Genomic DNA, 26,876 nt, shown 5'->3' on the forward strand with positions numbered 1-26,876 from the left:
AGGCTCTCCAGTACCCTTTGAGACTCTGGGGTGAAACAAACCCATTGGCTTTTCAACTACTGCCACTGGTTGATCCCTACAGCTTCGAGGGCCTTCTGGAGACATTCATCTTGTCACCTCGTTCTGCATAACTCCTCCATTGACATTGGTAGGGGCCGGGACTGGTGCACCACAAACGTACATATTCCTCGGTCGCTTCCGCATCTTCCTCTTTGTGGGGGGTAGCCGTGCTAAGGTACCGTGACAGATAGCCAGCGGAGATATTGGTCCCGGCCTGATGTTCCACTTTACAGTTATACTACTACAAGTGGAGCATCCATTTATTGATACGGGCGGTGGTTTCGATGCACTCCTATTGAAAAGCGGAATCAGGGACTTGTGATACGCGGTGACCAGGAACGGCTTCCTGTACACGCACAGGTGGAAGTGGCGGTATCCCCAGTGGATCGCAATGGCCTCCCTCTCAATCTGTGAGTATCTCCTTTTGGTGACGGTCAGTGACCTGCTTGCAAACGCCACAGGTGCCCATTCTGCCTGGGGGTCAGGTCGCTGCATTAAGACAACTCCCAGCCCTTGGGGACCCGCATCCACTGCTATCAAAGTGTATTGTTGAGGGTCAAGGTATCGCAGGGTGGTGGCCCTGGACAGGGCATCCTTTATTTGAAAAGTTTTATATAGCGCTGGCTAGACCCGGAGGTATCAGAGCACTTTACATGAGTTACAGCGAGTTACAGGTTACATAGTTACATCACCTAAATCAGAGTCACAGGGGGAGTAGGAGGGGAGGGAATACACAACGGGAGAAACGAGGAAAACAATGTCAGATGTCCGACTGGGTAGGTGACGGCCGAGGGGGTGAAACCAGGGCCAGACTCCTCTTTATCTGCATGTGACAGCTCCTCCGGGCATCGGACAAGGTTGCTCATGCATCGAGGTGAGTACAAACAGTTTTGATACCCATGGGGCATCGTCAAAAATCTAACAGAAGCTCAGAGGAAGATAATTTATCCTTTGTAGCTTGAAATGCCTGGTCATGCTCAGGGCTCCACGACCAAGGGACTGAGGCAATAGTCAGCTCTCTCAGGGGTTGTGTTAGCACCGACAGGTCTTTTATGAACCGGCCACAATAGTTAACCATCCCAAGAAAACTGTCCATTTCTGTCACGTTGTTGAGTGCAGGAGCATATTTAATGTGTTTCATCTTCTCTGGATCGGGGGCCACGTCATCCGAGGAGAACACATACTGGAAGAACTGCAATCTCTGCTGGAGGAATTCACATTTATTATGGTGAAGGGTGAGCCCTGAGTTCTTTATCCTTTGCAGCACTAGTTGTAGTCTGGCACTTTGTTCAGGTATTGACTTGACGTGGATCAATAAATTGTCACTGACGTTTACCACTCCGGGAAGATCAGCTAGTAGCTCTCTGTGATGGTGTTCCTAAACACCTCGGCAGTGCTTGATACCCGAAAACTCAGCCACCAATACCGTGGTAGACCCACATGGGTGGAGGTCATGATGTACCTCGATTCTTTGTCCAGAACTAGCTGGTGATATCCGGTACGAAGATTGAGTTTCGAGAACCAGCAAGCCCCACTAAGCTCACCAAGTAAGTCGTCGATAGTAGGCATGAGGTGCCTCTCCCGTTTGATGGCGGCATTGGGGAGGCGCATGTCTACACAGATCCTCACTTCTCCGGGCTGCTTTAGTTTTGGGTTTTGGGTTTGGCCACGACGATAGGCAACACCCGGATGTATGTCGTTACTACGCATGCATTTACAACGCATGCCTTTACGACTCAACTTTTACAACGCAAGTCGTTACAACGACTTGCATTGGGGGCGCTGGATAGTGAATAGTTTAATTTACTATTCCAACTCCAGTCCCCGTGAATAGTAGGGAAGGGGTTGGATAGTAAATTAATCTATTCCCTATCCTGGAGCGCCCCCCAGCGCAAGTCGTTGTAACGACTTGTGTTGTAAAAGTTGCGTCGTAAAGGCACAGCGTTGTAAAAGTTGCGTAGTAAACGCTGTTTCCCACAATACCCAGGGAATGGGGCCCTTCACCTTCTCTATGATGCCTGCCGCCTCAAGCTTGTTCAGTTCCTGTTCCACCAGGGGTCTGAGATGAAACGCGATGCGCCGATGTTGAAGAGCTACCGCTGGATTGATGGGTCTACATTGAAGTGTATCTGTTTTCCCTTTAGACAACCAATGCCCTCGAAGACTTCGGGAAATTCTTTAAGGATGTGACTTACTTCTTCTTGGTGAATCCCGAATGCAACATGATGATTCCCAGGTCTTCTGCAGACCGACATCCTAGTAGCATGCCATGGCCTTCATCCATCACATACACTTGGGATTCAATTGATGTTTGGTCATACTTGATGGTCACCTTGAATTGACCTATTATGACAAGTGCTTGTCTCTGTCGATACGCAAAGACTTTGATCCTTGTGGGGGTTAGTGACGGAGGCGGGTTCATCTTTCCATGGACCTCTGACGACATGATGTTGATGGTAGCCCCCGTGTCTACTACCGCAATGGTGGGTTGTCCGCCCACAGTTATATTGCATTAGGGTAACCGGCTTGCCTGTTGGGCCGCTGTACCAATGGTGAAAACTGAATGTACAATGTGCTCTTCACCCTCATCATCGTCCATATCACTGCTTCTTTCCTGGACTTCCTTCACATTGTTGACTGTGGGATCCGCCTTTTGCTGGAACCGCATACCTTCATGAAGTGGTTTAGTCTCCCACATGCTGTGCACTTTTTGTCCCTTGTCGGGCACTCTGACAGGCGAGTTCTTGCCTTTCTGCCTTTGCCGAACTGCATAGCCGGATTCCCATTAACGATGTAACCGGCTCCGCCTTGACAGGAATTTTAAGTGCAGCCTCGATGTGTGCTGCCCGTGCCTTTGACAGTTTCTTGGTCCTGCCCAGGGTGAGGATATCTGCTAATGTTTTCCCAGATTCTTCTTGGACCCTTTCTCACAGTTTCGCTGATGTGCACCCTTGGATGATTTGCCCCCCTATCTCTTCTGTCTCGTCATAAAACCCACAGATGGCGGCTTGCTCATATTTAGTCGAGCATGGAACACGTACAGGGATTCTTCTGGCTTTTGTCTCGCCTGGCAGAATATGAATCTTTCATAGTCTTGATTTGTCATGGGCTCAAAATGAGCCGTGAATGTCGCAATAAGAGTGAGGTGGGTCTTCGGTGCCGCCTCTACAGTTGTTTTGGGTATCTTAAATATGTCTCTCTCGCCTAGGTGAAGCAGCATGGTGCGTTTCTTCTAGTCTTCCACTTTTGTGGCTTGGAAGAATAGGAGTACACGGTCCACCCACTCCTTCCATTTAGGGGCTTGTGCTGACTTGGGCTCCCTCCATAACAAATGGCTCTACAGGAGGAAGCTGGGCCATTGTACTGGATGGTCTACTCAGCCCTGTGTTCGGATGTATCCTGACATCAGCGTCCGCTTAGCAAATATTCTCCCCTTACGTGGTTATGCCCTCTAGTGAAGCCTGGGGGTGCCTTGCAAAATGTCTTCTTTAGGGTTCCCTCCCCTTGCTTTTGTTTGCTTGCACACTGTAGACTCTGTGCCTCTCGACCTAAGCAGAAAGGGTACATGCAGGGTCATAGTGGCCTACTCACGGGAGTGGTTATCATGTCCCCAATCTGACAGCAGCAGTAGGACACTGGATCTCTTCCTTTTTTCTGGGCTGTGCATGAGCTGTGCAGCACCAATGTTCACTGTCCGGTTTGTTTCTGCAGGGCCTGCAACTGTAGTGGGGCACCGGCAGCCTCTGCCCTCTGTGCCCCTTTCTGGGCATGGGGCACCGCAGCACGACCACGGTGCGCATGTGGATGTGCAGCACAGCCACCACGGAGTGCAAGAGACGGTCCAACGCCCCTAGTTGCCAAATGTTGTATCGGTCGGGCATGTAGCAGAGCCCACCGACAATATTATGTGCGCCGCCTGAACTGAAATATTGAGACTGCACTCATGTATAGTGTTAAGCCGTCGCGAGGGGTCTCTACTCCGAGATCCCACCCAACAGCGGTGCTCTTTATTGATGACCAGGTAACATATGAGTTTGCAACCAACAGGACATATGCCATGGGGTAGACCGAAGCCGACCCCCCGGCCCCAGGCGACTCAATGCAGTCGCCCAGGAAACGACAAGCACCCGCAGGGACGATACAACAGAGGACCCGAAGTTATGCTTTGGTCACGCTGCTTGTTGTCTGATTAATCTTTCCTGGTGGAGCTTCATTGAGCCACTGAGGAGATTGAGAAATGTGTGTCGGTGCTCACACTAATTGTAGGGAGCACTTCCAGCCTAATGCAACAGATCTACTGACACCAAGAAGCCACAGGTGGCATGTCGTCTTTGGCAGTAAAGCCCACAAGGTATAGTTTGGTATTCCATGGGTGCCCCTTCTGTGCCGGCTGTGGGCACGCTTAGGAGCTAAGGCCCCATCCTACAGTTGGTGAAGTCTGTGCTTCTCCAAGTTACAGCAGATCATTTTTGGCTGAGGTTCTTGCAGACTCCCTCCTCTAGGCAGTGTCTTCTGCATGCCAGGGCACTTTCAGTGCCCCTCCTAAGCACTCAATCATCTCTTTTTTAAGGCAGCCCAAGGCACCTTGTCCTGGCAGGCTCCAGGTTTCTGATGCCAGATCTGGTGAAGAGGAGTGGTGATTATAACTCCAATACTGCAGCACAAAAGAGTTTCATGTTCGCCACTGATGTCGGTCCCTGGAACCTGGTAGGTAAATCTTGGCACAGTGGTGGTAGTTTCTGTCCCAAACCTCTATTCAGTTCTCAAACAGAGTTTGCATATTCTGTAAGTCCACCTCTCTGGCTGATTTAAGGCAGTTTCTTACTTTTGCATACTCCTCGCAGAGATTCCAGCCATGGTCTACGCCTTGAAGTGTGAGAAGGAAGTTGGTGAGGAGTTGGTAGTTTCACTTCAGGGGACTCCTAAAAAGGGCACAAAAGGAGAGGGTTTCCTGCTTAGCCACTGGGTAACTTGATGTGGGAAGCCCTTTGGGAAAGAGTGGAGCACAAAGAGAGCAATGGCTTTCCATGCACCACAAATGGGCCATTTGTCTTCTATAGTCCACACCCTCAAGTCTTTAGCTTTTCAAATTTGATTTGATTGATTTGATTTGATTGATTTATAGAGCGCAACAATCACCCAAGGGCATCAAGGCGCTGTGAAATCAAAAGTGTTGGGGAGAAGTCTTGAAAGTCACATTGCTGTGCTTGGCTCTCTACAAAACTCTATGTTCAGTTCTATCTACATAGATTCATTGTGGTCATTGCTAATGGTCGGATACAAACTCCAAGCGCAGCCTACTATGCACAGGGATCACACACGCACACACACATGCATGCACGCACATATGCTCACCCTCCGACTCCAACATAGATGGAGCGAACTGCCTGGTTGCAGAGGACAGCAGACCAATTTACAAGCACAGTGGAGGCTGGTAGGCACGTCTCTCTGTCAGACAGAATGTAAATAAGCCTATCCCACCACTTTAATCTGTTGCTGATGGCACTGTTTACAGCATGTTGAGCTAATAGTGGTGATGCTCCTGTAAAGGAGGGTGCACACAGAGCCCCCCTTCAGTCACGGAGCCCGCTCTGGGTTGCGCTTGGATCACTCGAAGCCACCAGCACACACACATGGTTGTTATATGTGTGCTGAGGCAGAAAAAAGTCAAATACCCACAGAAAACTCAATGGGGAACTCAAGGCGTGGAGCACGCTCATCAGAGCTTTCCAGGGGACTTTTCTGACACACCATTCTGTGAATGACATTCAGTGCGATAATTTACACATAGGTATAGGGATGACTTACACATAGATTAAGATGTTTAAGTTTCCCTGAGATTTTCTGAACAGGCAGCAGAAAGTCTTCCTGTATGGCAGGTGTGGGCTCTTTGGACACTCTTGTCAATAAGAGACAGTTGGAGGCATCTGTGTTGTTTTAATTTGGTCTTGGAGAAACTTTAGTTATGAAGGTGAAATTCATGTAATTCCTGAATGTCTTGTGAAACGAAATTTACAAAATTACTTGGAATTTCACATTACGCCATTTTTGCATACTTTTTGCACGAGAGATTCCTTCACACAAAAATATTTTACCAAGAGAAATGTTTTCACGAACCACTATCGTGCTTCTTGCTAGACTTTTTGTTTTACCCAAAGTGCTTGCTCGAGTGAAAAGCCATGGGAGATACTAAAACATTTGTTTAATTCTAAAAGCATAACTTTGTTACATTTTTATGGAATAATGCAAAATTTCATGGGAAAAGATTATGCACTTTAACCCACCTCTAGTAGTTTTGAGTACCAATGGCCGAGGAAGATCGCTTCTTCTTTCTTACTCGGATCCTCCAATGTATTTTCAGATTGTGCTTATGTGGTGCAGAACTGATATAATCAGGACATCAGTGAAACTAAGACAGCTTGTCCAGTGCTCCACCTCAAGTGTGCCCCCAGCACTGCCAAGAATCACGCATCAGGGGTTAAACTAACGCAAATTACTCATTAGTTCCCCATTACAGCATTGTCACTTCCATGTCACACACTATAAAGCTCTCATCTCTGTTGCAGGTGTTTTGCTTCACTCGCATTTGTACAATAATTATTTCCATTAAGTACGATTGAGATGCAGCCTGTTAACAGTCTGCAGTTACCTGCTGATGGCTAGGGTTGTCAGAGTTTTGTGGGAAAATGTATCGTTTGGCTTTGTCCATGCTCTATCCATTTCCCTGCTTCTTCTGATTGGTTCACGACACTGCATGACTAAGGGTTGTGTGCCTTCTTGTTGCTTTGCAACGCGTCAGTTGTGGTGCTGGATTCACACAGGCAGTTCGAACAGGGCCGGACTGGGAAGCCAAAGGAGCCCTGGCAATTTTCTTGGATCAGCTCCTGCCTAGCACAGAGAGGCTGGAAATGCTTGCTTGCTTCTTTCGCTACTGGGGGCTGATATTGCAGCACTGCTGCAAAATTGGCCCCCAGAAACAAAATCGGCACCGCTGCTGCAAAACTGGCCCCCACCCGTCCAGCCTCCCGGGGAAACGCCCGATGCAGGGTACGGCAGTAGTAAGTCCTGACATAAGACTGCAGTGTCTGAAGAGCTAGTATTGGAAGCTGCAAGATTTATAAGGGGGGAGACTCGCAATATGAAACACATATTGGGCCTCATTTACTAAAAAATGTGGCAGCACGACTTCGCAAGCCCTTTTACTGTGCTGAGCTGAGTAATTTTAAAAGCACAAGGATGAGTCATATTAACAACAATACGTCACATCTTGTGTTTTCCCCGGCGCTGGGCACAATTGGATGCCATACACCAGCGCCGGCAACCTTGCATCATTTTGCAAGGGTGCCTGCATTGCGGGGATGATTGCATAAAAAATGGCTGCACAGAATGCACAGAAAGAGGAAAAACAAAGAGAAATAAAAGTATTCCTCCTTGTTGCGCCACACTGGAGGCGGAGGATTATGACACATTCCCAGCTTTACAAAACGTAAATCTGGGAATGTGTCAGGTTTGTGGGAACACCCACAGCAACACCCATGGAATGCCCCTTTCATGCACAGTAATGCGTGAAAGGGGCCCATCTTTATGAGGCCATTAAAAGTCATGCAGGATGACTTTACGTGGCCTTGTAAATATGGGCAAGCCCATTGCGCTGCCGGTGCATCATAAAACGTGCTCCCCCTGCATCACAATGGGCTTGTAAATGTGGCCAATTATTTCTCTATGAAATGGGACTCAGGTGTGTGTCAGATACAATCTGTGTCTCCTGCCATAACTTGCCACTATTTTGGAGCAAGCTTCCTGTGTCTTGAACAGGCTCCCTGCCCTCCATCCAGAGTTGACTGTCCTGTCTGCTGATCACCCATGCAACGAAGAAGAAGCCCTAAGCAAGTGTCAGCTACTCTCATCTAGGGGCTTATTTATGACTCCCCTGCATCACTTTTGCATCACATAAAGTGTTACATGCATGACTCAGGGCTCTCATAATGGTTTATGAAGCCATGCAAAGCCACCCTGTGTGGCCTCATGAATCAAGAGAAAGGCAACGCAGCACAAATCACTGCGTTGCCTTACTCTGCGCCTGGGAGGTATTCCAAGGGTGTTGCAGTAGGTTTTCCCAGGCACCACCCATGGAATTTGATGCTGCCACAGATTTACAAATTGATGTACACCTGAGGAAGCATCAAATCTGTATGCCTCCCAAGGTGAGGTGTAACAAGGAGAAATATGTTAGTTTCTCCTCGTCTTTCCTCTTTCCGTATGCGGGGCCGGACTGGGAACCAAAACCAACCCTGGCAAACTGCTCAGCCAGCCCCCTGGGTGTGGGGGGAGGGGTTGTGGCTGAGCCGTTTGTTAGGACCAGTTCGGCCGGTTTTGTTACAGGGGGCCTATTTTGCTGCCCCCCGAAACAAAAACGCCCACCAAGGGGCCCAGAAACGGCCTCCACCCTGGCGGCTCACCAGGGATACGGCTGGTGCCCTCTCCGGCCAGTATGGCCCTGTCCGTATGTGTTGCCTTCTGCAGCACACATGGAAAGAGGAATAAGCCTAGGTTGCTTTTGTGCATGAAGGTACTCCTCCCTGCACAAAAACAATCCTGCCTGCAATGGAAGCAGCCCTGCACCATAGTGCAATGGTGCCTACTTTGGTGCTAGGCTGCCAAAACTGTGCCAGCGCAGGCAGAAAGGACAGGAATGCACCTCATTGCTTAAAAATGATGCAGTACTGCCCTTCCACGTTAGCATAGGGCAGCACAACAAGGTGCCTTGCTGCTCTGCCCTATGCCAAAATGCCATGAGACTTCATCGCCTGTGCTCGGGATGAACACATTGCACCGGGTGGCTGCAGTACACCTATAACAGGGGCCCCCTTAAGAGCTGAAAGCATTGCAGACACCCTGCCATTGCAGCTTTTCACCATTTAAAGAGAGTAAACAACTTATGTGATATTTGTGCAAAAGAGTCCACTGTGGTTCAGAGCGGCAGCAAGTTCACAGATTATGAAAAAGGTAATCAATCCCTCCCTTCATCCGTCAGCATCCCCCAAGGGTCACCTGCATTTTAATAACTAGACTTTAGAGGTGTGCAGAGCACTGATGATTGTCCAGCATGGCCATGTGTCAGCTTAACCAAGGCCACTAGAATTATGAGGCAGGAGAGGGCCAAATTATGTGGCAGGGCTGAGTAAATTATGCGACAAGAAAGAATAAATTATGTGCATAATGTGGCACAATTTGCTTCATTATTTTGACATATTTACACTTGTTAACACGGTCTGGGCATTATTTACACCTCATTAGTTCCAGTTTAACATACAAATATAGCAATAAGCAACATAAAGTTGGTCAGTCAACCATTGCAAAGGGCCTTTAACTGCTCAGCATCAGATATCGCTGAGTTTTAGTAACTTTTGAACCGTTTGAGTTTTGTTAAAATCTGCGGATTATGCAGCAGTTGATGGGTTATGTGGCAAATGTGGGAAATCTATAACTGTGCGAAAAATGCCATGCCTGCACAATCGCATAGTTCCAGTGGCCTGACTATACTTCAGTGAGCCTTAGTTAGTGCTTCACAAGGATCATTTGCTGGCAGTAAACTACTTCAAGCAGAATGATCACAATATTTAACTAAAACTCAACTTGTATGTCTTTACACAGATAATTTATTTTCTTTTGCAGTTTGTCCACAGGGATGTTCGTATATTTCTCTACAAAGTGTTAAGATTGCTGATTAAAGAGCATTCCAACCTATATTAAGTAATGCGTCATAGTGTGCTGCCTACTGTTACTTGCACTTACCTTTAAATATGTATTTTTTTTTAATTGAGTGACTCCACATGTATGCAACGATAAAAAAAGGGAGGCTGTAAGTCCCACACCGCTATGTGCTGGTCATGTTGCTAAAAAACACTACTACTCGGAGAAGGTACACAGGATGGGACCACCTGGCAGATGTTCGGGATAACTCGCTGGCCTGGCCAAAAAATATGGGTGTTATACAGGCAGATGTCGTCGAAGTTTCACTACTCTGCAGTGCCGGGTAGGTGTCCCATGTCATCCCTTAAATCTCAGCTGCAATGCTGCTAAACTATATATGGGGGTGATATTGTACATTTGTTTGCTTCTAAAAAACATTCCGCGTTAAACTACTGAAATACTTAAGTAAGTGAAAGACTTCTGACTATGTGTCATTCCCTAGAAGGGGAAACAACATCCTACCGTTCACCATAATGCATCTCAAATACCACTCCCCCTCAGTCATATAATGTCACTGCGTGTGGGGAGGGAGGTGTTTTGAAGGTGGCAAGCTGTCTATTGGAACGGTCTTGAGTAACTCGCCCCCTCGGTCATTCCTAGGTGTTGCCAAAGACCACTGCATCTACATATCAGGGATGCTGCGTCTGTTTTAAGGCCATTTCTGGCCAGCTACCCGACAAAGAAATAGGGTCACTACTTACATGATTGCTGCTTTATTCAACCCGTAATAAAGTGTCACTCAAAGTATCATACATAATGCATAGCAATGGCACACATAAGTCCAGAAAGACCTAAAAATGTCAGACATAAGCAAACTGGAAACTTGGCAGGAATGCCAACCTAACCTAAGGTCGACGCATTTCAGTGAGGTAAGAGTGTCTCTGGGACACCCCGGGGCACCCGCATTGTGAAATACGCCACTGCAAGGCATGAAGCAACAGCAACAGGATGATTCACGTGTGCAACCTCCAGCCTGCAAGGAGGCGCCAAACCGGTTTCGTTCACCACAAGTCATGATTCATTACACAATCCAAGGGGTTGTGAAAAGAACTGCAATTAAATGTGAACAAAAAAAATGTGGCTCCGTTGGAGACATCTGCAGTGAATAAGAACAGATGTGGAGCGCACACAGAAAATTCTGATAGTCTAGAGGGATTTAAACATTTATAGGCCACTCCCTGCTTGACCAAGGAGCGTGTTGTCGATTCGAACCAGTGGACCGGTGTCGTAGAAGAAAAAGAAACCGGACAGAAACATAGAAGGAAAAAAGCAAAACGCATCCAAACAGACCACTTTCACCGGTGAGACGTAACGGAACCAGCCCAACAACCAGAACACAGGGACGAAATTAGGAGCAAAGCTGAGAGTGTCTGAGGTAAGTTAGGTAGAGACAGTGAATAGGCCCGGTGCCAAAGTCCCAGTGTCGGGGCTACAAATATTGGGGGTGTTCAGTAGTCGAAGTGAGGTAAAAAACAGTAGGGGGACTATGGGAGGAGAATCAGAGGGAGGGAATAACCTGAATAACTCGTCAGTGGGTGGAGTAAGAGGGGTGGTCAGAAAAAGCAAAACATTTCACTTTTAGTATTTCATTTCACTGACCTGTTACAGCTTATTATGTTATTTATTTCAGCCAATGGATACCCATGTTTATTTAAGGTTTAATATGAGTTATTGACATTAAAATACATTCACAAAGTGGGATATGTTTCCATTCACAGAATATCCCAAATACCCTTAAAAGTGGAATCACAAGACATTTGTCTCTGAGCCATGCAGTTTCTGTCATCAGCACTTCTCCCTTTTTCCACAAGAGCAGATCAAACATGAATGGCAAAATATCCTACTTGGCAAATATTTGGCACATAATGCATCGTCTGCTGCATAATCTGACGATTTTAACAAAAAAATTGTTTGTGGCTCAAAGGGATCAAAAGTGACTTAAAAATAAGACTTGTGCTGCTGCGAAGTGAAGGGCACTTTGCAAAGGTGGATTGGGCACCTTTCTCACTGCTGCATTTGTATGTTACACTGGTACAAATGAGGCAACATCTTTGTAGAGACAGCATGTGTAAAAATGGCAAAATAATAAAGTAACAGAGAATGTACCACATTACGCTGCAGCCTTCATTTCCTACATAATTTAGTCAACACTGTGACATAATGTTGTCCTCCACTGCTGCATAATCCCAATGGCACCAAAGCAGGTAGCACATGTTAAAAGTGCTGGTGCATGAAGCACAGAGACAGTGTAGTTTGCAAACTTATTTTGGTGTGCATGCAAATCCTTCATTAGTTTGTGAGCTGTACTACTGCTGCTGAAGCAAGGTCAATTGAGGCATCAATGGATGGGGCAGACTGGCCTCAAGGGTCATGTGACTTCAGTTTCAGAGTCACTGTCGTTCTAGGGTGTGCTGCTTCGTAGGCCTGACTCCAAGACTGGAGGTGAACTTCAGCATGGATTGTGGTGGACAAGCCTTCAAGGTTAACCCACACTTGCCATCGCTCTGGCCCACCTGCTGGTACTAACACAAAGTTTTCTAATGTATAGTGGGCCTTCAAAGGTCTAGCATGGAAATGTGCTCCCTCAGGAGAGTGGTCAGGTGGACTGGTCATTAAGGCTGAACCTGGTTCCCCAGGACCAAATTCTGCAGCACTGGCCATAGTGTACATCCTATTCCTCACGGAACACCATATTGCCCCAATGAGAGAAACTTCCACTGACTTCAGCTACAACCCAATTGTGCCCCATTATAAACACCTGGATGCGACTCATTTCAAGTTATGCACTTAGATCAGATACAGTTCATAATTGAAGAATTATCTAAAATGCTTGTTGAGTTGACTCTAGAGATAATCCAGCTTAAACATGAAATAACTAACAAAGTCCAGAAAGATGATTAAGAGAAGATTCTAAGAGATATCAACATTCAGCTCGACAGACACACCCATGACATCAATGATAGTAGGATTATAAAATCGAACTGAGATACTATTGATTACAAGTTGGAAAAGTCTACAATTGGGCTGAATTTTGTGCTAGAAAGATACAGGACCCGATTCACAGAACTAACTTAAGACAAAATCCGAAACTTACTACTTTTGGTATTCACAGAATGCACTTACTACTTTTGGTATTCACAGAATGGATTTACGACTACTAACTTTACGTCCGCACTCGGGCTGGAAATTCCGGCCCGGAGGTGGAGCTTGTGGCCCGGAGACGGAGCTCCCAGTGTGGAGGCGGAGCTTCTGGCCCAGAGGTGGAGATTTCAGCCATGGCTAAATCCCCCACCTCCGAGCCGCAAGCTCCGCCTCCGGGTCGCAAGCTCCACCTCCAAGGCGGAAGCTCCGCCTCCGGGCCAGAAGCTCCACCTCTGGGCCGGAATTTCCAGCCCGAGTGCGGACGTAAAGTTAGTAGTCGTAAATCCATTCTGTGAATATCAAAAGTAGTAAGTGAATTCTGTGAATACCAAAATTAGTAAGTGCATTCTGTGGGGGAACAGCATTTACAACGCAACTTTTACAACGAAGTACCTTTACGACGCAACCATTACAACGCAACTTTTATAACAACTTGCGCTGGGGGGGTTCTAGGATAGGGAATAGTTTTAATTTACTATCCAACACCTTCCCTACTATCCACGGGGACTGGAGTTGGAATAGTAAATCAAACTATTCACTATCCAGCGCCCCCAACGCAAGTCGTTGTAACGACTTGCATTGTAAAACTTGCCTCGGAAAGGCATGGGTTGTAAAAGCATGCGTTGTAACGACGTACATCCCATTCCGTGAATACCAAAAGTAGTAAGTTTAGGATTTTGTCTTAAGTTAGTTCTGTGAATCGGGCCCACAGAGACAAAAAGAAAGAGACAAAGTAGACATGTCCTGTGACTTTCGGAAGGTGAAACATCAACCTTTGTGAAAGACAATGGCAACAAGATCAAACAAAGTAGTAGTATGGGCACTGGTATTAATAATGGTCAGAGTGTTCCCATTCCCAGCACAGCACCACAAGACACACCAGGGTTTTTCTTTTTTAGAGAATAGACCGCCCAAAAGCAAAAGACCAGAAGAGGCTGCTGCCCAAAAAGTCTTGGGAGTACAGACTAGAAGCCAGAAGAAAAACTGAATAGGATGAGTTTAGTTATCAACATTTCACGACATAAAATGTACTACTGTACAAATCAATAACTACAAAAAAGGAATTCTTTTGTACCGAATTATCACTCAAATGAGCTGAAGCCTGAAATAAGCTTATTCAAATTCATGCGCACTTTGAGATTATTACACTTTTTCAACAACGTAGCTGGAGAACAGTCCAGAAAAGAGAAGGGTACTCTAAAGAATTTAAGATCTAAAAGCATGTTTATGACTCCAGTTAATAAAAGAATGGATGAAGCAGTCGCACTCCAGGTAATCTTGTTGATCCAATTATACCAAAGTATTAATGGTTAGGGTGCTACAGATGTTCGCCTCCTGTTCATAGAGGCGCCTGTAAATAAACCAAACAGAAAACCCTTCCCCGGGAAAGGTTAGAATCTAGAGCACTCCTGTGCGATAGAGATCGCTGATTAAACAAATAGTTACAGAAACAGAATTGCTGTCCTGTGATAATCCCAGGTTTATTCAATCTTTAGCTTTCCATATTACTGCCTTTGAAAGGTAATCCAACATCAAGCATTAATTCCAATAGAGCACATTCTTAATTCTTCAAAGATCCATTACCATGTTGTGAAAGACATTGCAAATCTCTCCCTGATGCATTTCGAGCAAAGGCTCTTCTTCTGGGGGCTATCTAAAGAATAAACAAAAGGGAAACCAATATGTCTCTATCCAAGCGAGAATGCCATCGCTATAGTACCCTAAGGATAACTAGAATCATATTCAAAAGTGTATGATAAAGAAAGAATGAAGGACAGAAAGATAAAAAAGCGCGGGGGTGGGGCTTAATAAGATGCTGAATGAAAAAAGTGAAATGTGAACAATAGTGCAACGGATGAGATAAAAGTTCACGCCAGGACCGAAAGAAACTAGAATAGCACATGAAGAAAATGAACAGAAATGTGCTCAACAGCGTCAAAATTCTAGGAGCAGTGCAGGTTCTTACAGGTGAAAACAAACCAAGTAAATATATGCTGAAAGTCAAGGAATGTGGATCATGCATAAGTGCCAGTTATCGTGATCACAAACATATTCAGAGCTAACTAATGGTGACTCACGTGAAAAATGTGAAAATTGCGGGCGTGTGAATTGGCAAAAAACGCCAACATGCAGCAAAAATCCACATGTTTACAGGCATATAGTTAAACATCGCGTCTTCTATGGATTAGAAAGAGGTCACTGTAAGTAAACCAATGTGCATGGAACGCAGCAGGGACTGCAAGACGCTCAGCACACTCCGACGAAGAAGCCGGAAGTGTCAATCGTGAGTGAGATTGCGTTATAAATATATAGAGAGGACTTAGAGGGAAAGTCACGCTTCTATAGAAACCCCAGAAGATAAATAACGGTGTAAAAAATGAAAAAGGACACAAGTCGAGTGCACTACGTGCAAAAGAAATCGAGTGTAAATGCTAGAGAAAAAATACTAACAACTAATAGTGACTAGCACACACCTAATCTGTACAATGAATAAGGTGAAAGTATATACAGACAGTGATCAGTGTAAAAGAGGGGAGTGACCTCACCACCTCACTATAGGTGGTGTAGGTAGAGATACACAGATAAATAAAGTAAAAATAAAACTGAAATGAAAAAAAGAGAAAGCAACAAAGTGTAAAACAATAAAAGAGACAACAAAGAGAAAATAAGCCAGACTAATGGGAAACAAATAAAAAATATGATCACAAAAGGGATCACAGTCAAGTACTCTGGAAACCAGACAGTGTAAAGATCACAGGGACAGAGAGAAACATAGTCCAGAGTAGCAGGCATTGATGGTGGCTTTATAGAAAACAACTAAATTCCAGTCTTTCATTAAGCCCTTTGGGATAAAGGGAGTTCAATTTGTCCATCCAGTAAAGTTCACGTTGAAGTAGGAACTTTTTATTGTCTCTACCTTCCGCCATGGTGACAGTTTCCAACACCATGAATCGTATTTGGCTGACGTTGTGTGCATTATTAACAAAGTGCGCAGCCACACAGGATTTCAGACTTTTAGTGCGAATGTTGCTCCTGTGTTCCGTGAGTCTGGTTTTAAATTTTCTTTCTGTTTTACCCACGTACGGGAGACCGCACGGGCATTTGAGCATGTAGAGCACATTAGTGTTATTGCACGTTGCGTTCACTCTAAGTTTGATGGGGGTCCCCTGAGTAGTATGAGTGATGGTATTACCTTTAATAATAATATTGCAGTTGCCACAGTTGTGGCATGGGACTGTCCCCTTGTATGTGGTTTCAGTGATGTTTTTGTGTGGTTTCAACAATTGTTGTAGATTTTTGGTGCGTTGATAGGCAAATATGGGATAGTTTTGGATGATGTTATGAAAGTCCTGTTCCATTTGTAGCAGTTCCCAATGTTTCCGGATTGATTGTTTGATTTTATTGCTTTGAATGGAATATTTAACTACGAAAACAACACATTCCTCTGCGGTTTCTGCATGAACTTTAGTAGCAAGTATTTCTTATGGAGCTGATGCAGTTCACTTTACTTCACAGCTATCTTAGATGCTTAAATAAATTTTTCATCCAACTCTCTGGAGTAGCTATGGGCAACTGTGTTGCTCCGGCATATGCTAATTTATTCATGCATACATTTGAATCGGACTACATCCTCTCAAACCTTCAGTGGCAAGACAAACTGAAAGCGTACTACGGATTTATTAATGACATTTTCCCGGTTTGGACAGGGTCGGAGACGCAACTAATGTCAGCTATAGGAGATCTTAACAAAGTAAACTAGAGAATCCAATTCACACACAGAATAAGTCAAACCCAAATAGCATTTTTGGATGTGAACATCAGAATCACCAACAATGGCTTAGAGACCTCTGTTTACACCAAGCTGATGGACCGTAATAATTATCTACACTTTCAGAGCTTCCACCAAATGAGCCTCAAGAAGCATCTACCATATTCCCAACTTTTGTGCGCTAAAAGAATTGCATCATCTGAAAATTTGTTTGAGGAAGACAGTCGCATCATCGTTAATAAATTCACTCAAAGAGGTTATCCCAACTCTATCACCCGAATGGCAGAAAATAGAGTGCGAACCAAGGATCGACTACAATTGCTAGCTACTAAAGTTCATTCAGAAACCGAAGGGGAACGTGTTGTTTTCGTATCTAAATATTCCATTCAAAGCAATAAAATCAAATAATCAATCCGGAAACATTGGGAACTGCTACAAATGAAACAGGACTTTCATAACATCTTCCAAAACTATGAGGTACTGGGTTTTTCAGAACCGGTACCGAACCGGTAACCCAGTGGTGTCAGGGTACACACCCAAAGACCTCGAGTACTTTCCTGATTTAGACCACAGAAACTCAGAGTCTTCTAGGTGAAGTCAAGGATCGATTTTATTGGCTGCAACCAAGTAACAGGCGTCCTAGAAGTACAACAACACGGGATGCATATTCTCAGGAGACTGCTCAATCTTACAAAGCCAGGCTTCTCTTTTTATACAAAATATTAAGCTTCAGGCAAACATTCTTAGATTTACAGTATACCATTCACATATTTTCACTACAAAGGAAAAGCAGAGTCATGATGACAGGCCCACATCACAGTTCGTCCGGCCCACAACAAATTACCCGGCAAGGCCCAACATTCTCATCAGATATCGGTGTACTCCCAATAAAACCGGGCACCTCCTCATCATAAAGCAAGTGAGAGAGAAAAGAGCAGGGACAGGTGTGATCAAGATTAGGCAGGGTGTGTGTGCGATGAAAAGGGTTTATGGCATGTTGTGCCTTGATGCTATCTCGTTCGGCCACTGGGAGAGGAACTGACCAAACAGGTTTGGCCTGGGGCAAATGTTCCAGCTTGCCCAGGTCACAGGAAGGTCAATTAAGGTGTACGTGTCCTTTGGAATCGAATTTGGCATAATCATCTGCCTATGTGAGGGCAACTCACTAAATGGCTGCGGTACACAAAATGGAAGCCAAGGGTTCAGGACGCAAATGACGATTTCGAGGTGAAATCGTCACTCGAATATGACGAAAATGCTTGTACATAGTGTACTAGCCATTCTCGGTCTTTTGATATAAAAATCGTCATGCTATGATGAAGTTTAATTCTCTAGTCCAGAATTTTCAGGACTACAAACCCTCCTTTTGCCCTTACATAGGCAATTTAACCTAATCTCATGCTAATCTGAGTCCAGGTCTATATTCCTAAAGTCATTGAGATGTTGCTGTAACATCATTCTAGTACTTAGTTCGTCTCTTGATACAGGTTTCCGTACACATGATGTAGCACAGAGGCCACATATTGCAGGAGCACACTGCACGCACAGACAGAACAGGAAAAGAATGGCTAAGACCATCCCAATGACCATCAGAATTTTCCATCCCCAGCCGGATATCAGTTCCCAGAACCATCCCATCAAAGACCAATCTCCTTTATCCACATGAATAGATTCGGAAATCTTATGCAGTTCGGAGATGGTCTGGTACACTGTTGGAACGTTATCTGGAATGAAAACACAGCAACTCGATTGGATCCATTTACATACCCCACCTCGGTCTGCAAGGATGACGTCTAACGCGACCCTGTTCTGAAGGGTCATAAGACGATCCGACTGGAGCTCAGCAGTCAAGTTACTAAGGGCACCAGCAGTTTCAACTACAGTGGATTCAAACACCCTTGTCAATTGCCTTATGTTCCTGCTGTTAACCATGGGTCCCCAGAACGGCAGAAAACCCTTTACGAAGTCCCCAAATTCTTGTCCTGCAGTGTCTTCTTTACTCAAGACACCCCTAACTACCCTTGCCTTGTGGTAATCTGCCACTGCTGTGTAGGTGGGAGGCAACAGGAACGAAACAAAACATGAGCCCGAAAAGTCAGGGGGCAACCATGTATAGGCTCTATCATGGCAGATGAAATAGGTACCCTTAGCTGCTAAAAACGCAGGGGAAGTCTGAGACCCAAAAACATACGTTTCAGTACAGATACTCTTCCCTAACTGAGCTCTGGGATTCTTGCCAGTACCTTGCAGACACAGGTGACCCTGATGGGGTACAATCCAAATCGGGGACGATCTCTTAGCTTGCTGTTTCTCACTCAGAATAGCTCCATATCCGGTCACGTTCCATCCTATATATGCAAGTGTCTCATCTTCGGGGGTAGTTTCATAAGAAATCTCTTCCTTAATCATGTCGACTATACCCTTAACCAGAGCACTATTCTTAGGATTGTCTTTTACAGAACGTAGGGAGTGGACTTCACGTGCATATATGAACATTGTTCTGTATGCCCACACAGAACCATTATGGCTGAAAGGCAGGACCAGATAAGGGATACCTTTATCCGTTGTGTGAGGCATAAGACCACACACCCAACAGTTAGTTGTGTTCATTACTAGTTGGTGTTGGTGCAAGAGCTGAACAAAGGAGTTATTAATGAACTCTAATCTCCTAGCGGATTCATGTTCAGGAAGGGGTTGAAAAGAATGAGAGGAAACAGTAGGAGGAGGTATGGGCGATGTAGTGGGTGCAAATGTTACTCGAAAAGAGAATAAAAATATCCTATTAAAACATTATCATACTGAATAACATGAAAATGCACAATATCAAAACGCTTTTCTTTGTCATCATTTTACATATTCTGGCTTTAAAGTTCATTGTTTTGGCAGGTCTCTCCATCTCGAAAAACTCTATCCTCTCTAAAGTGCTGCCCGCGATGGGAGGTTGTTTCTGCTAAGGGATGCTTCTGTCAGTCTAGGGCAACTCCCTTGGACCAACCAGAACTGCCGACCTAACCTCGTCAGCTGCACCCCAAAGACTTTGGGCAATCGCGGCCCTAGCAGCGGAACCCGGATGGCGGTTCGAAAAACAAAAATAAGCAAGTTTCTTAGATGGGAGAGCTGCGCTTTCAAAAATAGTACTTGGAGGGAAAAAACCAACTTTTATTAGTTCGTATTTCTCGGCCTCAGATTGTATCTTTGTTTTCCTGGTATTGCATTATCTTGGAAAAGGAGTTCAGGTTCTGTAGTGTCCAATCGAACTGATGGTGACACAGCTGGTTGCAAAATATTGTCACTCTCTTTTCCAGTAAGTGTTCCTTTTACACGTGTGTCACTGAAAGGCAGAAAACGTGGCACAGTTTCAGTTTCTGAGTCGGTGACACCCTCCTGGACCCACCGGTCATATGGCAGAGGCAGAGGGATCCGCTTGCAGTGGATACCGTGGATCCAGTTTTTCTTCCCCTCCACTCGAACAGCTGATCTTGTGGAAAGAAGGACGAGGTGTGGGCCGGTCCACCTGGGCAGGTCGTTCTTTGTTCGCTGAAAGTTCTTGACCAGCACCCAGGATCCAGGATCGATTTGATGGCCTGGAGCTTCAGAGACCGGAGGCAGAGAGTCATGGACCTGTTGGTGTAAAACACGCAATTTAGCCGTCAATTCGTACAAATAGTCAAGCAAAACAGGGTGTTCGATTTCACTGAACTTTGTGGGCCTTGGCACTCCCCATATGTTGGCCGGGCGGCTAAAAACAATCTCATATGGACTAAGTCCCACTCGCGAATGCACAGTCATTCTCGTTGATAGGAGTGCTAAGGGTAGAGCATCAGGCCATTTAAGACCAGTGCTCGCTTGAATCTTGGCTAGTTTTAACTTTAGCGTGCCATTATAACATTCTACTAGTCCAGCTGATTGGGGGGGATTTGCAGCGTGAAACTTTTGCTGAATGCCTAGCCCTTCACATACTTTCTTCATCACACGACCCACAAATTCACTCCCATTATCGCTCCAGACCATTCTAGGCATTCCAAATCTGGGGAAGAATTCTTTCACAAGGGCTTTCGCTGTGGACAAGGCAGTATTGTCCTTTAGGGGATATGCTTCTACCCATCTTGAGAAGGCACAAACAACAACGAGTACGTATTTTAAGTTGAAACCACCCAAAAACCCGGGGCATGTATCGGGTCTAGAGATTCATCAGTCCAACAAGTACCGACTTGCACCCACCTGGGTGACCCACTATTGAACTACAAGTACCAGAGTCCCGAGGGGCGATCCGGAGGAGGGGCTAGCGGTGTGCGCTCCATTGCGGTGGTTTCTACGTATTTTAAGTTGTTTTACCTCTCCATGTGGATGAAATCTAGCTGCAAAACCTCAAACGGATACGTAGGAGGCGCAAAATGACCAGCTGGAGTTGGGGTTCCCCTACCAGGATTGTGTTTCAGACACACCATGCAATTCTTGACCACATTCTCTGCACACTTAGGAATTCCAGCATTTTGCCACACTGGAGCCAACAACTTGCCAATCCCTTTCACGCTGATGTGAGCCATTCCATGAGCCATTGTAACCACTGCAAGCACGTACGCATCGGGCAACAACCATCTCTGATGCTCTGACAATTCAACCCAACAACCATTTGCGTCCATTCTACCCGTACTTTCTCTCCACATGTTCAACTCTTTCTCTGTGGCCTCAGCTTGAATAGACTTCACACTCTCTACCGTGTCTTCACACATTCCAACATCACCAACCCATCTTGCAGGGCCTGCAACATACATTCGGCTCATCACATTCCTTGCAGTTTCTTTCGCGATTTCGTCAGCAAATGCATTTCCACGACCAACATCATCAGTCACCTTCTTGTGAGCACTACATTTCACAATCGCAACTTGCAGAGGCAAGGTCAGTGGTTCAAGAAGCTCATTCACCAACTGACCATGCTGAATCTTAGCTCCATGCGAAGTCAGGAACCCACGTTCTTTCCACAATCGTCCAAAACTGTGAGCCACTCCAAATGCATACTGGCTGTCGGTATAGACAGTCACTTTCATTCCTTTTGACAACACACATGCTCTTGTAAGTGCAATTAACTCTGCTGCTTGAGCTGAATTATGTGGGATACGTGCAGCTTCAACAATTGTATGCAAAGTCGTGACAGCATATGCTGCAGTCGTATCACCATTCAGGAGCTTGAAACATGAACCATCCACCCACAATGTACCATCACATTCAGCAAGAGGAGTATCATAGAGGTCTATTCTCCCTTTCGTTTCTTCTTCTGTTCTAAGAAAACAATCATGCTGTTCAGAAGTATCTAACTCCTCTACAATTGGCAAGAACGTAGCTGGGTTTAGAGTGTTACATCTTTTTATGTGCACATGACTTGCTAACAAGGTTAATTCGTAACCTGACAATCGAGCACTAGTTAAGTGCTGTGTCTTGGTTCTGTTTAACAACGTGTCCACTGCATGTGGAACCATAACGATCAAGGTGTTATTCATCACTAAACCAGCAGACTGTCGACTAGAAACAGCTGCTGCTGCTGTGGCTCTTAAGCAACCTGGCAATGCTTTAGCTACTGGATCCAAAGTCGACGAAAAATACGCACATGGACGCTGCTTGTCTCCAAACAACTGTGTCAACACTGATAACGCACAACCTTCTTTCTCATGGACATACAATGTAAAGGGCTTACTGTAGTTGGGGGTACCCAACACAGGAGCCGAACACAATGCTGCGCGCAATTCAGAAAAACTTTTCTGACACTCTTCAGACCAAGGAACGGGATTGGGTGTATCTTTACACGTTAATGCCACCAAAGGTTTGGCCAACAAGGAAAAATTTGGAATCCATTGTCTACAGTACGATGTAATACCCAAGAAAGCATGCACTTCTCTCTGTGTTCTTGGCACACTCAATTTCGCTATTGCCTGAATTCTTTCTGGGGTCAGTTTCCCTCCCTCCTTCGATAAGAGATGACCTAAGTAGGTCACTTCTTGTCGACAATATTGCAATTTTGAGAGAGACACCTTGTGATGCAGATCACACAAATGACGCAACAAAGACAACGTGGCTTCTTTACAGATTTCCTCAGAATCTGCAGCAACAAGCAAGTCATCAACATACTGAATGAGGGTAGCGCCTTCAGGTAAAACAATCGAATCAAGCTGTGTCTTTAAAGCTTGACTATATATTGATGGACTTTCACAGTAGCCCTGGGGAGCGCATTTAAAGCGGAAGCTTCGTCCTCCTAAACTGAAGCCAAAAATATCCCTGCTCTCCTCAGCAATCGGGCTGCTGAGGAAAGCATTCTTCAAGTCAATCACCGAAAACCAAGTTGCAGAAGCTCGAATCATAGTGAATAGGGCAGTAATGTCAGGAACAACTGTAAATTGTGGCACAACTATTTTATTCACCTCTCTAAGATCAATCACAAATCTGTACACAGGTGGCTGGGAAGGGCCAGTTCGTTTCAAAACAGGCAGAACAGGGCTATTGCAAACGTTGCCTCTTGTCTCTTCAATCACATCTCTTTCAATCAGATCGTAAATGATCACTAGCAAAGCTTTTTCACATTCACTAGAAATTTTGTATTGGGGAATTCGTGGCATTCTAACATTGGCTTTCAATGTCACAACCTATGGTGGTATTTCCAAAAGGCCCACATCATTAGGACCAGTGGCCCAAAGAATATCAGGAAGCAATGACAATTCTGTTGGAAGTTTATCCCTTGACAAATACATTGAGGAAACCACTTTCTTACCTAAAGTAAGTTGTACTCCTGAAGGAGAACAGTACAAAGTCGCATACAATCTTTTTAACAGATCCAATCCCAACAGGTTTTCACCACAACCTGTTGTCAGAATAAGGGGTGCTTCGAATTCACAAGGACCAACAGAAAGAGACAAAGGGTCAGAAATCGGATTTCTAACCGGGGCACCAGAAAAACCTACTGAAACATTCATTTCGCCAGACAAAGGTGCGCCAGGGAGTTTGGAGTGCATAATAGAACTCTTTGTAGCACCAGTATCCAACAGAAAAGGCTCTGACACACCTGATGTAATCACCTCAACGTATGGTCCACTCTGATCTACTGGAACTGAAACAACTCCCTCTCTTTGTCTATGGCTGGCCTAGCAATCATTACCTTCCAAATGTTCATCTTCTGCATAGTAATCATCAGCATAGTACTGAGCTGTCCTACCAGATGCGTTATTCTGTTGATCGAACCTATTCATTGAATTCTGGGGAGGAAGGGAACGAGCGTTCTGGGGGAAATTTCCACGTCCTCTACCTCTAGGTGCTTGTTGAACACCTCTACCTCTTGAGCCAGAAACACCATTTGCGCGCTGTAACAGAATAGGGCAACTATACTTAAAATGACCCTCTTCCTTGCAATACGAACACTGGTTGGGACCTACAGGGACACATGGCTGAGTATACTCTACTCTTTGTGAGTTCCTCTGATACTGTTGAGGCTGCTGATAATTATTCTGATAGTTACTCTGACCACCATTATTCTGGCCACCACCACCATGTGGCGGATACGCTTGCTGTAACAGAACCTGCGTTTTCAACTCTTTAGTTTTCTTTTCTGCTCTATCTTTCTCATCTTTGTCTCTATTTTCGTAGTACTGTGCAGTAGCCAATATCTGTGCTGAAGAGGAAACTGCCCAAGAACTCTCTGAATCCTTCAACTTCTTACACAACTCTGGAAGCAGATTGTGCACGAATTTATCGACGAACAATCACTGACCACCTTCTGTGCTCATATCTTGACCACTGTGGTCGACAAACGTTTCTTCAAACCTGGTGAAGAAATCAGACACCGTTTCATCTTTCTTCTGCTTACATGCAGACAACTTATCCCAATTTACACGCATCGCAGGCATTATAGTTTTCATGTAATCAATTATCTTACCAGGAAGTTCTGCTACTAAAGGCTCAGGTTTAGCACCACCAATTTGTATGGCATCTGTAGCAGCAATATTAGCCCATGAGTCACCTAACTCCTGATCATGATCTGCATGACGAATCTTTCCCCATAAAGGCTGTGGAACAACATTCCCAAATAACATATCGATATCGGCTAAATTCATAATGCATGAACCTGCAGTCTGTGACAATTCCTTGTAATACCCTGCAGGATTCTTACGGGAATCAGGCAATGTCTGTTTAAGGGCCAAAACTTCAGCTCGCTTCCATGGGACATGTACCCACACACGCTGAAAATGAGGCTGAATAGGTGGGTTAGCTGCTAGGTCCCCTTCCCTCCATTGTGGGGGAACTTCTCTCATGGGATATTGTCTTCCCTTCTTCTTAACAGAAGAATCAGAATCAAACAACGACTTGGAAACACCTTCAGTCCTAAGTGACAACAACGTCGCAACTGCTTTCCTAACATCTGAACCCACAATTGCGCCTTTTGAAAACTCAAACCGTACATGGCTGAACTCAGGCGGATTAGAGTCCAAATCCTTTTCCTCTAAATCTTCACACAGAAAATCACAAATTTTCTCAAAAACGTATCTCTGCTTCGATGTTTCCCACTGGTTAAAGACATCCATAACATATTCTAAATCATACTTTTCCGGGTCAGCAACCCATTTATGTGCCAAACAATTCAACGTTTCCTTCTCCCTAGAATCAGGCAGTTGACTACGCAACTGCTTACGCTCTGTGTCAGGAGTTACACTTGTTGCACCAAAGAAAGGATACAGAATACTAGTAACAGTACTAGCCACTCTCTGATGGACAGAAGGAGAAGTCGATGAAAAGACAAGAGGGAAGGCAGAGTGAGACGAGGCAGATGCAGAGGCAGTGTCAGGAGAAGTACCAGGAGTGGTAGTCGATATAGTAGTCAAAGTTGTAGGGAGTATAGGAAGAGTAGATGTAAAAGCCGGTGGCCCTTGAGGAGGCTGCACCGGAGGAGCAGGAGCCAGCTGAAGAGTAGCTGGTGGGTGCTGTGGAGGAGCAGGAGGCAATGCAACCATGGGTTGCGCAGCTAAAGGTTGCGGAGGTGCTGTAGCATTCTGCGCATAGGGGGATGGCGAACTTAACAAATGCGCCATTAACGGATCTTTTTCAAGCTCTTTTGCTGCATCTTGCTGAAAAGGCGGCAAAACTGGATAGCATTTATCTATTACCATTTTACGTTGCCTGTGCAACTGCTCATAAACATAACAAGAGGAGGGAGGGAGAGAGATAATAGTGGATTCAGTCTCCCCTGATAATTCATATAAACAGATTGGAATCCACTTCAAGAGTGGTAGTGATCCCTAAAGTGATGGGGAGCACACAGTGTTGTTTAAATGCCCCTCACACACCAACAGGCCCCTTGGTGTCATGCTTCATCATCGGGGCCTTCGCACCCCTCTACGGGATGCGGCGTGCTACAACTCACGAATACGCAGGAGCACTTAGTAGTGAACTATGTGTGTGTGTGTGAAGGAAGGGGTGTGAGTAATAAGGTGAGGTGAAAAAAGTGAAGGATAAAAAATACCTGGCTCGTAGGAAAAAATTATTTATTATATCCCCGGCTGGTATTGTTAAAAAGTGCAAGGTGAGGTTGACAAATATACGTATTAGGGTATATCAACCTCTGAAAAGCGTCGACATGTTTCGGAGTTCTGCGACTCCTTCTTCAGGACGAGGATCTGCACGTTAATCCCCACCTTACTCACATGGATGTGAAATGTAAAAGGGTAATTTACCAAAAAGCTAGGTGAAATGTACCTAACAGTGTTTTATGTAAGCTCTGTTGCGCCCAATTGGCGTGAGAAGAACCTGTGGGAAAAAAAGTACACAATAAACATCACAGTCGGACGTCCAGGAACCAGGAAAAAATAAATTAAATTTCCTGTTATTTAAGGGTATAAGTGAACCAGAATTATGGCCCAAGGACCCTGTGAAAAGAATACTAGAAAGACACACACTCGACACAGACATACATAAAATGATTAAACGCCAAATTTTTATCCCACAAGGACTGTAAAGAAAGGCTATACAGGAGGCTTACTTATAGTTCAAAATTGTCTGACCTCATGAGCCCAAGCGTGGTATTGGGGGATTCCTTCCTCACTGCTTAGTATAGCAACCTAAAGAATGTTAAGGGTAGGGTTTAGGTTCATATAGTTGTACGAGGAGAAATAGATGG

General features: G+C 45.1%; 1 protein-coding gene across 3 annotated transcripts in view; it reads left to right on the forward strand.

Annotated features, from left to right (window-relative positions):
* Positions 1–26,876, forward strand: part of LOC144823654 (dehydrogenase/reductase SDR family member 4-like) — a 302,940-nt gene that overhangs the window by 11,089 nt on the left and 264,975 nt on the right. Inside the window, exon 1 of one of the 3 annotated variants that reach the window (XM_078682364.1) lies at positions 10,863–11,188. The exons of 1 other annotated variant lie outside the window; for it this stretch is intronic. The gene's annotated coding sequence lies outside the window, so the exon portion shown is untranslated. Of the gene's footprint in view, positions 1–10,862; positions 11,189–26,876 lie in introns of those variants that run through there. One more of the 3 variants, XM_078682348.1, reaches the window with a different exon arrangement.

Source organism: Lissotriton helveticus, chromosome 1_1 (genome assembly GCF_964261635.1).
Source record: "Lissotriton helveticus chromosome 1_1, aLisHel1.1, whole genome shotgun sequence".
Lineage (NCBI taxonomy): Eukaryota > Metazoa > Chordata > Amphibia > Caudata > Salamandridae > Lissotriton > Lissotriton helveticus.